General features: G+C 39.8%; 1 protein-coding gene across 4 annotated transcripts in view; it reads right to left on the bottom strand.

Annotated features, from left to right (window-relative positions):
* LOC101896562 (endothelial zinc finger protein induced by tumor necrosis factor alpha) overlaps positions 1-521 on the bottom strand; it is a 126,058-nt gene extending 125,537 nt beyond the window's left edge. For all 4 annotated transcript variants that reach the window (XM_059129438.1, XM_059129437.1, XM_059129436.1 and 1 more), the window contains exon 1: positions 491-521. The gene's annotated coding sequence lies outside the window, so the exon portion shown is untranslated. The remainder of the gene's footprint in view (positions 1-490) is intronic.
* Positions 522-15,890: the final 15,369 nt, after the last annotated feature.

Here is a 15,890-nt window from a genome sequence, read left to right on the forward strand (position 1 = left end):
TTCGTTTTTCATTCAACATCTGCACTGGCGCCCAATTTGAAGGGTACTCTTAATTCTCTGTTGCCGTTCATATCACCGTTTTTTTTTTTCTTTTTTTTTTTTTTTGGTTGTTTTTATAAATATCACACTCACACATCTTAGGTCCAGGAAACCCCCCATAAAAAAGACTTAATAAAACCTCTTAATCACTTTGCAATATTTACGCACACGCACTCTCTCGAGTACCCCCAAAAAAAACAAAGAACAACAAGACACTTTCAAAGACATTTTTCGGGTGTTCAAAAGATTTTCTCACAACACCAGCAAAGAATAAAAAAAGAGTTCACTCTGAAGAACTGTAAACAGAAAAAAAAAAACGCTCATACAGTAACAACTCAAGAATCGTATTGCAAAAAAATGTTGAAAATAAAAACACAATCAAAAGAAAGCAGAGCACAATGCACAACGTAACGTTATAACGACGTAACAAACAACAACGCCAATGCCCTACCGAACAGTTGAAATGTGAGCGACGTACTAAATGAAAAATCAAACAAAAAAGATGCAGATTGCCCGCGCAAAGTAGAGGCTACCAACAAACTTACACACGCACACACTCATGCAGTGCTGTATCTTCATGGCCTTACACTCCATACTCTGCCACGTTCGCTGGTGCAAAACATAAACCCAACAAGGAAAGCACCCATTCTCAGACACACACACACGCACATCTTGTGTGTACTCAGAGAACACAGAAAAAGCGACAACACACACACACGCCACAAAAAAACTGCATACTTGAGATGGATGGATGGTTGGATGCATTGCAACAACAAGGAAACACTGCCAAGAGCAAAGTAACTGCTGCACCAAGCAATGCATTGTCTGACATGCAACTCTCGCAGTTTCTCAGATTTTGCACACTCTCTTCAATGGAAGAGAACTTACAACACAAACACACACACATAGCCATTGCTCCAACCACACATCAAACCCCACCAAAAAGGGGGGCCAGAGATAAAGTGTGAGTGGGAGAGAGAGATAGAGAGAGACTGAGCACCTTTATATTGATTGCATTTATAATGCCGGTTGGAAAAAAGCGCCGAAAATTCACTTCCCCACAGAACCCCTCTTTCCCGCTCCCGAACTCATTTACTGCAATCTTATGTATGTATACCGCTGAAGAGTTCTACATACATACGGTAGGTATGTATTGTAAGCACAGGGAAGAACGAAAAAATTAGCGCACGCGCCTCTCTCGAGCCAAACATTACTTTATATTGTTTTCTGATCCCAAATGCATTTTTGTGAGGTACGATTAAGTCAGAACAACGCCACAGCAAGCAGCAACAATAACAAAAACCACAGCCGCAGCATAAACAGAGTCTTTAAACAATTGACAAAAGAAAAAATTTTTTTGGGGGAAATTAAGCAGGATCATTCATGATAACGCAAAGTAAAGCTAGTAAATAATATTTCTTTTTTTTTAATGAGAGTCTACCGAAATTTGGAGAGCATTATCGCCTATTTGACTGAGTCGTCTATGTAGATCCACTGAGCTTCTGATAGACTACAAGGACAAGGACCCCCGTGACATAAGCCTATGGTTCATCCGGCCAGCCTTAATAACTTAATAATAACCTCAACCAGGTTTTCGTATGGAAACCTTTATGGAGACTAGGTTTTCCTGTAGATACCTTGGGGGAGACCAGGTTTTCGTATAGAAAATCTTGGTAGAGACCTGGTTTTGTATAGAAAACTTTAGTGGAGACCTTGTTTTTGTAAAGAAAATGTTAATGGAGACCAGGTTTTCATATAGAAAACTTGGTGGAGACCAGGTTTTCGTATAGAAAACTTGGTGGGGACTAGATTTTCGTATAGAAAATATTGGTGGAGACCAAGTTTTCCTGTAGAAAACTTGGTGGAGACCAGGTTTTCATATAGAAAACGTTGGTAGAGACCAGGTTTTCGTAAAGAAAACATGGTGGATACCAGTTTTTCGAATAGAAAATCTTGGTGGCGACCAGATTTTCGCATAGAAAACTTGGTGGAGACCAGGTTTTCGTATAGAAATCTTGGTGGAGACCAGGTTTTCGTATAGAAAACTTGGTGGAGACCAGGCTTTCGTATAGAAAACTTGGTGGAGACCAGGTTTTCGTATAGAAAACTTGGTGGAGACCAGGTTTTCGTATAGAAAACTTGATGGAGACCAGGTTTTCGTATAGAAAACGTTGGTGGAGACCAGGTTTTCGTATAGAAAACGTTAGTGGAGACCAGGTTTTTATATAGAAAACTTGGTGGAGACCAGGTTTTCGTATAGAAAACTTGGTGGAGACCAGGTTTTCTTATAGAAAACTTGGTGGAGACCAGGTTTTCGTATAGAAAACTTGGTGGAGACCAGGTTTTCGTATAGAAAACTTGGTGGAGACCAGGTTTTCGTATAGAAAACTTGGTGGAGACCATGTTTTCGTATAGCAAACTTGGTGGAGGCCAGGTTTTCTTATAGAAAACTTGGTGGAGACCAGATTTTCGTATAGAAAACTTGGTGGAGACCACATTTTCGTATAGCAAACTTAGTGGAGGCCAGGTTTTCTTATAGAAAACTTGGTGGAGACCAGGTTTTCGTATAGAAAACTGGGTGGATACCAGGTTTTCGTATAGAAAACTGGGTGGATACCAGGTTTTCGTATAGAAAACTTGGTGGAGACCAGGTTTTCGTATAGAAAACGTTGGGGGAGACCAGGTTTTCGTATAGAAAACTTGGTGGAGACTAGGTTTTCGTATAGAAAACTTGGCGGAGACCAGGTTTTTTGTATAGAAAACTTGGTGGAGACCAGGTTTTCGTATAGAAAACTTGGTGGAGACCAGGTTTTCGTATAGAAAACTTGGTGGAGACCAGAATTTGTATAGAAAACTTTAGTGGAGATCTTGTTTTTGTGAAGAAAACTTTCATGGAGACCAGGTTTTCGTATAGAAAACTTGGTGGAGACCAGGTTTTTTGTATAGAAAACGTTGGTGGAGACCAGGTTTTCGTATAGAAAAAGTTGGTGGAGACCAGGTTTTCGTATAGAAAACGTTGGTGGAGACCAGGTTTTCGTATTGAAAACGTTGGTGGAGACCAGGTTTTCGTATAGAAAACGTTGGTGGAGACCAGGTTTTCGTATAGAAAACGTTGGTGGAGACCAGGTTTTCGTATAGAAAGCGTTGGTGGAGACCAGGTTTTCGTATAGAAAACTTGGTGGAGACCAGGTTTTCGTATAGAAAACTTGGTGGAGACCAGGTTTTCGTATAGAAAACTTGGTGGAGACCAGGTTTTCGTATAGAAAACTTGGTGGATACCAGGTTTTCGTATAGAAAACTTGGTGGAGACCAGGTTTTCGTATAGAAAACTTGGTGGAGACCAGGTTTTCGTATAGAAAACTTGGTGGAGACCATGTTTTCGTATAGAAAATTTGGTGGAGACCATGTTTTCGTATAGCAAACTTGGTGGAGGCCAGGTTTTCTTATAGAAAACTTGGTGGAGACCACATTTTCGTATAGCAAACTTAGTGGAGGCCAGGTTTTCTTATAGAAAACTTGGTGGAGACCAGGTTTTCGTATAGAAAACTTGGTGGAGACCATGTTTTCGTATAGAAAATTTGGTGGAGACCATGTTTTCGTATAGCAAACTTGGTGGAGGCCAGGTTTTCTTATAGAAAACTTGGTGGAGACCAGATTTTCGTATAGAAAACTTGGTGGAGACCACATTTTCGTATAGCAAACTTAGTGGAGGCCAGGTTTTCTTATAGAAAACTTGGTGAAGACCAGGTTTTCGTATAGAAAACTTGGTGAAGACCAGGTTTTCGTATAGAAAACTTGGTGGAGACCAGGTTTTCGTATAGAAAACTTGGTGGAGACCAGGTTTTCGTATAGTCGCACTTCAACAGCCGTAACTGTTATGAGCTCCTCATTCTCAGCTATTGAAACTACTTGTGAGCACCAAGTCGCGCTTTTTGTCAGCTCCTTCTTTTCTACTAGTAGCAAATCTTTCAAATCCTTTTTCTCTACTATTTGCAGGTCTTACAAGCTCTTCATCTTCTATTAGTCCCACCTGCTACAAGCTCATCTTATAATAGCCACACCAGTTATGAGCTCCTCCTTCTTAGCTATTGAGACTTTTTGGGATTTTTATGAAAATGGACTTTTTAAATTGGTCGCCATTTGTGAATTTGTAAAAATGAGGCTTCTTCCACAGACTTATTTGACCCTTAGCTTCATGTCGTCAATATTGACTCCCAGGGTTTAACAAGTCAGTGTCACTTCTAAGCACATCCTGGTTTTCATTTCGAATATTAAGACTCCCTTCTCATCAGATTGACCATTAAGACACCCCAAACTTGGAGCGAGCACCTCCTCTAAAAGTCACGCTTCTTGTGAGCTCCTTCTTTTCTACTAGTCGCAAATCTTAGAGATCCTTCTTCTCTACTAGTCGCACCCCTTAGGAGCTTCTCCTCCTCCTGTACTTGTGCCACCTATTTCGAGCTCCTCTTCTTCTATTAGTCAAACTTGTTACGAGCGCATTCTCTTATAGTGACACCTGTTATGAGCTCCTCTTTCTCAGCTATAGAGACTTCTTGGGATCTCTATGAAAATTGACTCTTTAAATTGGGCGCCATTTGCGAATTCGTAAAAAAACTTTGACTTCTCCCATAGACTTCTATAGACCCTGACATTTATATCGTCAATATTGACATCCAGGGCTTAACAAGCCAGCGTCTCTTCTAAGCACACTCTGGCTTTCATTCCAACTTTTAAGACTTCCTTGTCATTAGATTAATCCTCTACAAGTCGCACCTCTCACGATCTCCTCCTTCCCAACTATTAAGACCTCTAGGTAAAAAAAAAATGACTTTTTAATTGGGCGCCATTTGCGAACTCGAAAAAAAGAAACTCTGACGCCATTTGAATTATTCGGACTTATTACGTACTGGTTGTCCTCATAACTCCTTTCATATCCATTTTTATTTCTTTGGGTCCTATTTGGATACTTTTCGGCTTGTCAGACCAATTAACAATTCTTACCAACAGGTCGACAATTTTGTGAGATATTTATCTACTGGCCGTGCATTTTATAAACTGTTTGTAGAATCGAAACTCCCTAGCCTTCAGGGTGTCTATATAGAATGGTACTGTTGCAGGTTGTCGGTATAGTTTAGCTTTACTTCATAGACACCACGGCCTTATGCTACTCCATAAAGGCTTCCTGACCAGCATGACCGAAACCGACAGCTCTTCAGACTAGCCTTCAAATTGTCGTCTAGGCTTCAAATTGCCTATATATGGCTATCCCGCCCCCTCAACTCGTACATATAGACTTCAGCAGGTCTTACTTGTCGTCGGATCTTAAAAATATCACACCGACTTCAACTTTATAATAAATTCTCCCTAGGCTTCAGGCTGTCTATATAGAGATCTACTGCTGAAGCTTGTCGATATAGTTTACCTAGTCTATTAGCTTCACTTATAGATATCATGGCTTTCCATAAAAACTTCTTGACCAGCATTTCACCTATAAAAACCTCCAGTGCTTCGGCTCTTCTAGCCTTCAAAATGCCTATATATGACTTGCCTATCCCCCTCAGCTGGTCCATAAAGTTCTTTTGTCTAAAAATTAATTTACAATTCCGTACAACTCAATACTCCCAGCTTCTATTTGCATTGTGGAGTACTGAGCTAAAATATTTATAGATTTCCTGCCCTCCGGCACAGCTTCTTTTACAAGTATGGTAGAATAAGGAATGAACAATAAAATACTATAATAAAAGGAAGAAAATAGAATAAAAAACTATATATCTGTGCGAATGTTATAAATATGCGGACCATATACTTGTTCTTTCAACAACAACAACAAGCTGCCACACAAAAAATAGATGCTATTTATTGTAAAAAACAGAGCCATAGAGTACGCCAGAGTGGCTACGAGTTGGTAGGTAGGTAGGTAGCTCTACTCTTATATACGCTCACAATTGCTGCATACAAACACATTTACCCTCTCTACATAAGTATGTGAAATTACGTAGAGCCTTAATGTACTCGGCAGCAAAACACCTTCACTACTCTAGCCGAAAAACAACAAAAAAAAAACGTAGGAAAAAACAACAACTACAATCCGCATCTGAGTTTTTCTGTGCACTTCGCCCCCGAAAAAAAAAAACAAAACCGAACGGAATTTGTGGGGAGTAGTATTTTTCGGCTTCAGCATGCATGTTAAGTGCATCGAACACTAATGTAGTACAAGAATTCATTCGTTTTTTGCTGTTTTTTTTTTTTTTTTTCGGTTCGATTCGATTCAATTCTGGGGAGTTACAGACTGTAATGCCGCTGATCTGTGGTGTCTTTTGTAACATTTATTTAATTATATGCAGAATGGATGAGTTTTTATTATTGAATCAAATGTTGCATTGTCGAAAATAATGCAATTACCCTGTGATGAAAGAGCCACAAAATATGGCGCCCAATCAATGCCGTTCACTTTGGATAGGGGGTTGATTTTGCCATAAGAAGTGGCTGTGGAAAGGCGAAGTATTTGGGGAGAAACCCAAAAGGATGGGAGTTAAAGATGAGGAGCTCAGAAGAAATTCGACCACTAGAAGAGGACCAGATAAGAGATCCGTCTAGGTGATAAAGAGCGCGTAAGTCCTACAAGAAGTTGGACTAGAGTAGGAAAAGTACACAAGATGTTCGGATGGTAGGGGAAAAACTAATAACAAAACTATAAAGTCTGAGCCAATAAGTCTGATCGTAGAAGGCACTTCTATTAGACATTCAAGTTGAGAAGCTCAAACGAGCTGTGAATTGTCAGAACTACAAAATATGGCGCCCAATCAATGGCATTCTCTTGGGAAGAGGATTGATTTGTAATAAGAAGTGGTTTTTAAAGGATGGAAAGGTGAAGTACTTGCGGAGAAACTCACAGGGGTGTGAGGAGCTCAGAAGAACCAGAAGAAGAGAATCATTTAAGAGATCCGTCTAGTTAATGAAGAGCTCGTAAGTCCTACAAGTAGAAAATTAGCTCATAAGAAGTCCAACAGCTGATAAGAGCTATGAAGTCTGATCGTAGAAGAAGTTCTACTAGATGTTCAAGTGGTGTAGCTCAAAAGAGCTGTGATGTAAGAACTACAAAATATGGCGCCCAATCCATGGCGTTCACTTGAGAAGAGGATTGATTTTTAATAAGATGTGGCTTTTAAAGGATGGAAAGGTGAAGTACTTGGGGAGAAATTCACAGGGGTGTGAGGAGCTCAGAAGAACTAGAAGAAGAGGATCATTTAAGAGATCCGTCTAGTTAATGAAGAACTCGTAAGTCCTACAAGTAGAAAAGTAGCTCATAAGAAGTCCAACAGCTGATAAGAGCTATGAAGTCTGATCGTAGAAGGAAGTTCTACTAGATGTTCACGTGGAGTAGCTCAAAAGAGCTGTTATAAAAGAACCACGAAATATGGCGCCCAATCAATGGCGTTCACTTTGGATGCAGGGTTGATTTTTAATAAGAAATTACTTTTAAATGATTAGGTGTGGAAAGGTGAAGTACTTGGGGAGAAACTCACAGGGGTGTGACCTAAAGATAAGGAGCTCAGAAGAACCAGAAGAAGAGAATCATTTAAGAGATCCGTCTAGTTAATGAAGAGCTCATAAGTCCTACAAGTAGAAAAGTAGCTCATAAGAAGTCCGACAGCTGATAAGAGCTATGAAGTCTGATCATAGAAGGCACTTCTACTAGATATTTAAGTTGAGTAGCTCAAAAGAGCTCTGATGTAAGAACTACAAAATATGGCGCCCAATCAATGGCATTCACTTGGGAAGAGGATTGATTTTTAATAAGAAGTGGCTTTTAAAGGATGGAAAGGTGAATAACTTGGGGAGAAACTCATATTAGTGTGAGGAGCTCAGAAGAACCAGAAGAAGATGATTCTATAAGAGATCCGTTTAGTTGATGAGGAGCTCGTAAGTCCTATAAGTGGAAAAGTAGCTCACAAAAAGTCCAACAGCTGATAAGAGCTATGAAGTCTGATTGTAGAAGGAAGTTCTACTATATGTTCAAGTGGTGTAGCTCAAAAGAGCTGTGATAAAAGAACCACGAAATATGGCGCCCAATCAATGGCGTTCACTTGGGAAGAGGATTGATTTTTAATAAGAACTTGCTTTCAAATAATTAGCTGAGGAAAGGTAAAGTACTTGGGAGAAACTCACAGAGGTGTGACTTAAAGATGAGGAGCTCAGAAGAACCAGAAAAAGAGGATCATTTAAGAGATCCGTCTAGTTGGTGAAGAGCTCGTAAGTCCTATAAGTAGAAAAGAAGCTCGTAAAAAGTCCAACAGCTGATAAGAGCTATGAAGCCTGATCGTAGAAGGAAGTTCTACTAGACGTTCAAGTGGAGTAGCTCAAAAGAGCTGAGAAAAAGAACACTTGGGAAGAGGATTGATTGTTAATAAGAAGTGGCTTTTAAAGGATTAAGTGTGGAAAGGTGAAGTACTTGGGGAGAAACTCACAGGGGTGTGAGGAGCTCAGAAGAACCAGAAGAAGATGATCATATAAGAGATCCGTCTAGTTGGTGAAGAGCTCGTAAGTCCTACAAGTAGAAAAGTAGCTCATAAAAAGTCCAACAGCTGATAAGAGCTATGAAGTCTGATCGTAGAAAGAAGTTCTACAAGATGTTCAAGTGGTGTAGCTCAAAAGAGCTCTAATGTAAGATCTACAAAATATGGCGCAAAACTAATGGCATTCTCTTGGGAAGAGGGTTGATTTTTAATAAGAAGTGGCTTTTAAAGGATTAAGTGTGGAAAGGTGAAGTACTTGGGGAGAAACTCACAGGAGTGTGACTTAAAAATGAGGAGCTCAGAAGAAGTGGATCATATAAGAGATCCGTCTAGTTGGTGAAGAGCTCGTAAGTCCTATAAGTAGAAAAGTAGCTCATAAAAAGTCCGACAGCTGATAAGAGCTATGAAGTCTGATCATAGAAGGCACTTCTACTAGATATTCAAGTTGAGAAGCTCAAACGAGCTGTGAATTGTCAAAATTACAAAATATGGCGCCCAATCAATGGCATTCACTTGGGAAGAGGATTGATTTTTAATAAGAAGTGGCTTTTAAAGGATGGAAATGTGAAGTACTTGCGGAGAAACTCATATTGGTGTGAGGAGCTCAGAAGAACCAGAAGAAGAGAATCATTTAAGAGATCCGTCTAGTTGGTGAAGAGCTCGTAAGTTTTACAAGTAGAAAATTAGCTCATAAGAAGTCCGACAGCTGATAAGAGCTATGAAGTCTCATCGTATAAGGAAGTTCTACTAGATGTTCACGTGGAGTAGCTCAAACGAGCTGTGATGCCAGAACTACAAAATATGGCGCCCAATCAATGGCATTCACTTGGGAAGAGGATTGATTTTTAACAAGAAGTGGCTTTTAAAGGATAGAAAGATGAAGTACTTGGGGAGAAACTCACAGGGGTGTGAAGAGCTCAGAAGAACCAGAAGAAGATGATCCTATAAGAGATCCGTCTAGATGGTGAAGAGCGCGTAAGCCCTACAAGTACAAAAGTAGCTCATAAGAAGTACGACGGCTGATAAGAGCTATGAAGTCTGATCGTAGAAGGAAGTTCTAATAGATGTTCACGTGGAGTAGCTCAAAAGAGCTCTAATGTAAGAACTACAAAATATGGCGCCCAATCAATGGCATTCACTTGGGAAGAGGGTTGATTTTTAATAAGAAGTGGCTTTTAAAGGATGGAAAGGTGAAGTACTTGAGAGAAAGTCAGAGGGGTGTGAGGAGCTCAGAAGAAGCAGACGAAGATGATCATATAAGAGATCCGTCTAGTTGATGAAGAGCATGTAAGTCCTATAAGTAGAAAATTAGCTCATAAGAAGTCCAACAGCTGATAAGAGCTATGAAGTCTGATCGTAGAAGGCATTTCCACTGGAGATTCAGGTGGAGTAGTTCAAAAAAGCTGTTATAAAAGAACTACAAAATATGGCGCCCAATCAATGGCGTTCACTTTGGATACAGGGTTGATTTTTAATAAGAACTAGATTTTAATGAATAGCTGAGGAAAGGTGAAGTACTTGGGGAGAAACTCACAGGGGTGTGACTTAAAGATAAGGAGCTCAGAAGAACCAGAAGAAGATGATCCTATAAGAGATGCGTCTAGTTAATGAAGAGCTCGTAAGTCCTACAAGTAGAAAATTAGCTCATAAAAAGTCCGACAGCTGATGAGAGCTATGAAGTCTGATCGTAGAAGGAAGTTCTACTAGATGTTCACGTGGAGTAGCTCAAAAGAGCTGTGATGTCAGAACTACAAAATATGGCGCCCAATCAATGGCGTTCACTTGAGAAGAGGATTGATTTTTAACAAGAAGTGGCTTTTAAAGGATGGAAAGGTGAAGTACTTGGGGAGAAACTCACAGGGGAGTGAAGAGCTCAGAAGAACCAGAAGAAGAGGATCATATAAGAGATCCGTCTAGTTGATGAAGAGCTCGTAAGTCCTACAAGTAGAAAAGTAGCTCATAAAAAGTCCAACAGCTGATAAGAGCTATGAAGTCTGATCGTAGAAGAAGTTCTACTAGATGTTCAAGTGGTGTAGCTCAAAAGAGCTGTGATGTAAGAACTACAAAATATGGCGCCCAATCAATGGCGTTCACTTGGGAAGAGGATTGATTTTTAACAAGAAGTGGCTTTTAAAGGATGGAAAGGTGAAGTACTTGGGGAGAAACTCACAGGGGAGTGAAGAGCTCAGAAGAACCAGAAGAAGATGATCCTATAAGAGATCCGTCTAGATGGTGAAGAGCGCGTAAGTCCTACAAGTAGAAGAGTAGCTCATAAAAAGTCCAACAGCTGATATGAGCTATGAAGTCTGATCGTAGAAGGAAGTTCTACTAGATGTTCACGTGGAGTAGCTCAAAAGAGCTGTTATAAAAGAACCACGAAATATGGCGCCCAATCAATGGCGTTCACATTGGATGCAGGGTTGATTTTTAATAAGAACTAGATTTTAAATGAATAGCTGAGGAAAGGTGAAGAGCTGGGGGAGAAACTCACAAGGGTGTGACTAAAAGATGAGGAGCTTAGAAGAAGTTCGACCAGTAGAAGGAGTCCGTCTAGTAGATAAAGGGTTCATAAGTTCCACATGAAGAGAAGTAGCTCACAAAAGTTCGAAATGATAAGGAAACCCCCACCTTATGCTTGACTGGCAGAGGAAAAGCTAATGAGAGTTAGCTCACAAAAAGTCCGACAAGAGCCCACAGGATTTACAAGAGCCCACAGGGTTTACGACTAATTACGGAAAAGTTGACTTATGACTAGTGGCGGAAGGGCTCATATCATACTCTCACTGGTAGAGGAAAAGCTAATAAGAGTTAGCTCACAAAAAGTCCGACAAGAGCCCACAGGATTTTCGACTGATTAAGGAAAAGTTGACATAACTAGTGGCGGAAGGGCTCAGATGTTAAAGAAAGAACTCAAAAAAAGTCTGACCCTAGAGTATAGCTCAAAACCAGGTGTTAAAACAGGAATAGCTCAAAAAAGGTCCGACTGGTAGAAGAGGAACTCATCTGAAATATGCAAAAAGGAACAATAAACAACAAAGAAAGTAAAAAAAAACCGAAAACTTGAACATGAACTAATTAATTAAGAGTATCAAAAATGTCCTGGAGCCTACTTAGACGATATAAAAATTCGTATTCGTTTCTTCTCTTTTCGCCTGATTCTGTCTTATTGCTGCTGCTCTTATTGATTTCCTCAGTTAGCAGCCAATACAGTGATCTCTACAAGCTCTTCGGTGAATATACACGCATGCACTATCCAACTCATCCTCTGTTGGCAGGTTATCCATCATGTCCATGGTCTCTTCCATATATTGTAGCAGAGCTCTTGTCTCCACCTCGTACTTCGTCAGTGCCGAGCCATTGATCGAATCGGTTTCTTGGGAATATAGCCGCATCCCTATGGCCCCAGGTTTTCATATAGAAAACTTGGCGGAGACCAGGTTTTCGTATAAAAAACTTGGTGGAGACCAGGTTTTCGTATAGAAAACGTTGGTGGAAACCAGGTTTTCGTATAGAAAACTTGGTGGAGACCACAATTTGTATAGAAAACTTTAGTGGAGATCTTGTTTTTGTAAAGAAAACTTTCATGGAGACCAGGTTTTCGTATAGAAAACTTGGTGGAGACCAGGTTTTCGTATAGAAAACTTGGTGGAGACCAGGTTTTCGTATAGAAAACTTGGTGGAGACCAGGTTTTCGTATAGAAAACTTGGTGGAGACCAGGTTTTCGTATAGAAAACTTGGTGGAGACCAGGTTTTCGTATAGAAAACTTGGTGGAGACCAGGTTTTCGTATAGAAAACTTGGTGGAGACCAGGTTTTCGTATAGAAAACTTGGTGGAGACCAGGTTTTCGTATAGAAAACTTGGTGGAGACCAGGTTTTCGTATAGAAAACTTGGTGGAGACCAGGTTTTCGTATAGAAAACTTGGTGGAGACCAGGTTTTCGTATAGAAAACTTGGTGGAGACCAGGTTTTCGTATAGAAAACTTGGTGGAGACCAGGTTTTCGTATAGAAAACTTGGTGGAGACCAGGTTTTCGTATAGAAAACTTGGTGGAGACCAGGTTTTCGTATAGAAAACTTGGTGGAGACCAGGTTTTCGTATAGTCGCACTTCAACAGCCGTATCTGTTATGAGCTCCTCATTCTCAGCTATTGAAACTTATTGGGAGCACCAAGTCGCGCTTCTTGTCAGCTCCTTCTTTTCTACAAGTCGCAAATCTTACAGATCTTTTCTCTACTATTTGCACGTCTTACGAGCTCTTTTTCTTTTAGTCCCACTTGTTACAAGCTCATCTTCTAATAGCCACAACTGTTATGAGCTCCTCCTTCCTAGCTATTGAGACTTCTTGGGATCTCTATGAAAATTGACTTTTTAAATTGGGCGCCATTTGTGAATTTGTAAAAAATTAAGCTTCTTCCACAGACTTATTTGACCCTTACCTCTATGTCGTCAATATTGACTCCCAGGGCTTAACAAGTAAGTGTCACTTCTAAGCATATCCTGGTTCTCATTCCGAATTTTAAAACTCCCTTGTCATTAGATTAATCCTCTACAAGTGGCACCTCTTACGATCTCCTCTTCTACTAGTTGCTTCTGTTACGATATCCTCCTTCCCAACTATTAAGACCTCTAGGGAACCCCCCATAGCCGCAGCCTTTTTTCTGAGATTTGAAGTCCCCTCGTCTTCTGGGCTCGCCGTCACTACCATTTTTATTGCCGCAGCCTACTTCTGACTCGGCTCTGTTGAGATCAACAATTCATTCATTTGCATCCCTTTCCTCATTGTCATACCTCTTACGAGTCCTTGAGACCCGCAGCTATTGTAGGCTCCTCGTCTATTAGTTGCAGATTTTACCAGCTTCAGCTCTTATGAGTTCCTGCTTTACTAGTCGGCAATTTTATGTCTCCGCTAATAGCAGCTCTCACTATGCTAGTCGCAATTCTGTGACATTATTTCAGTTCATCATCTCTTTTTATCTCACGATTGGAAGTTTATTCTCCACATTTAACGAAAGCTTGCCTGTCATTAGGCATCGTTTTATATCAGTTAGAGGGGTGGAGTTCAGGAATGTTGTGGATCCATTCGATCCATTCTGACGGGCGCAGCTTATTAAGATAATTCGCAATCTTAGATATTATCTCCTGGCTCGGAAGTAGGATTTTTTCTTCCAACCACAGCAGCAATAGCTAATCCACCATTACGGCTTCCGTCTTCGAATCATCGCATTACCGTAGTGTATCGGAGAATTTTACGAATTTCATAAATTTTACTACTCCAAATTCTTTTAAGCATAACCGAACCACAATGACCCAGAGTTTTTAATAGTGTGAACAGAATCCAATCTCCCTCTTCGATTGTCAATTATATTCTCTATTCGGCTCGACTGGAGCAATATGAAGTGAGAAAATTATACAGGACCGCTTTGTTAGGGTGTAATTTCAATCCTCAATCCGGCTCAAAGGATCAATGTGGAAAGTGAGAAAAGAAACACGACCGCTTCGTTAGGCTGTAATTGCAATTCCTTGTATTTGGCTCAAAGTACCAAATATAAAATGTGAGAAAAGAAAGTACAACCTTATACTTTGGATGTAGTTTCAGAATATTTATTGTTATAACCTCCACCATACTATGGAGGGTATATTAATTTTGTCATTCCGTTTGTAACTCCTCGAAATACTCATGTCAGACCCAACAAAGTATATATATATCCTTGATCAGCGTAAAATTCTAAGACGATTTAGCCATATCCGTCTGTCTGTCTGCGTGTCTGTCTGTTTGTGTGTCTGTCTGACTGTCTGTCTGTCTGTCCGTCTGTCTGTATGTTGTAATCACGCCATCTTTCGAACAAATTGAGATAGAAGGCTAAAAGTTTGCACACATGTTTATTTTGCCAGTAGGTAGGTTAAGCTCGTAAATGGGCCATGTAGGTCCACGTCTTCGTATAGCCCCCATATAACGGTACCTCCCGATATTCGGTATTTTGATGATTTTAGCGACATTATTCACCGGAATTGTTTCAAATTTGGCATTTGAAGTTCGTAATAGATACTGCAACATAAAATAGAAAATAGGCCATATAGGTCCACGTCTTCGTATAGCCCCCATATAACGGTACCCCCCGATATTCGGTATTTTGATGATTTTAGCGACATTATTTACCGAAATTGTTTCAAATTTGGCATTTGAAGTTCGTAATAGATACTGCAGCATAAAACAGAAAATAGGCCATATAGGTCCACGTCGTCATGTAGCCCCCATATAACGGTACCCCCCGATATTCGGTATTTTGATGATTTTAGCTACATTATAAACAGATTTTCTTCAAGTTTCGCATTTAAATATTGTAATAACTTATGACAAAAGTTGCCTATGCAGGCCCACGTCGTCGTATAAGCATTCGGTATTTTTAAGATTTTAACAGAATTTTTAACGGATTTTATTTTATTTTTTTTTTTTTTTTTTGGAAATTGCCAAATTTGTACCATATGGTGGAGGGTATTAAAAGTTCGGCCCGGCCGAACTTACAGCTTTTTAACTTGTTTATTGCTAGATTTTCCCAGAGCCTCAACCGCACTCAAAAGTATGTACAAGGTATTCCACCGTTTTACATTTTTTTTCTCAAACACTCGGTTTGATTCGTTCTTAAATGAGCATGATCTAATACGAAATACGAATGAAAACAATCATCAAATGAATAGAGAGTATAGAAACAATACTGAGTATAGAGAACGGGAGAACGAAATACATCTGACAAGTCAACCAAGTAAACCATTCTTTTTGCATTTAAACTCATCATAACTGTCGTTTGAATCCTTGTGGTTTCGTTCTGCGTTGTATCCGGTGTTTCTGATCTATTCGCTCATTTACTCATACGCATCCAAAACAAAAATGAATTGATTCTCTAAAACTCGGTTGTATGGAAGACACTACATTTTGTGATGTGCTCTCAATTGAGAGCTGATTACATTCTACTGCAAAAAAAATTCGGTGGTGGGGAGTATGAGTGCCCGCGAATCAAAAAATACCCACCGCAACCTCCCGTCACTGATCCCTATCTATATCTCATAAGATAATGTTGCAATCCCCGGACCATGAAAGGAAAATATCTCTAGCCAGCTTAGGTTTCTGTAGATCAGCAATAAGGGTGTTTTATTTTGGAATTAAATATTCCAAGTACCCAACTCCCAAGTTTGCTGCAATTAAATGTTAATACAAAGTTGAATTTATTATTTTCATGTAGTCTTAGTGGCCATGCAGCTCTCCCTTTAATGAATTTTCTGCATATTTCTAGGAAAACATTGCCATTCATGTTTGGTTTTGCTTTCGAATTCACTAA

The sequence above is a fragment of the Musca domestica genome, unplaced genomic scaffold, assembly GCF_030504385.1.
Source record: "Musca domestica strain aabys unplaced genomic scaffold, Musca_domestica.polishedcontigs.V.1.1 61, whole genome shotgun sequence".
In the NCBI taxonomy this organism is placed as follows: Eukaryota; Metazoa; Arthropoda; class Insecta; order Diptera; family Muscidae; genus Musca; species Musca domestica.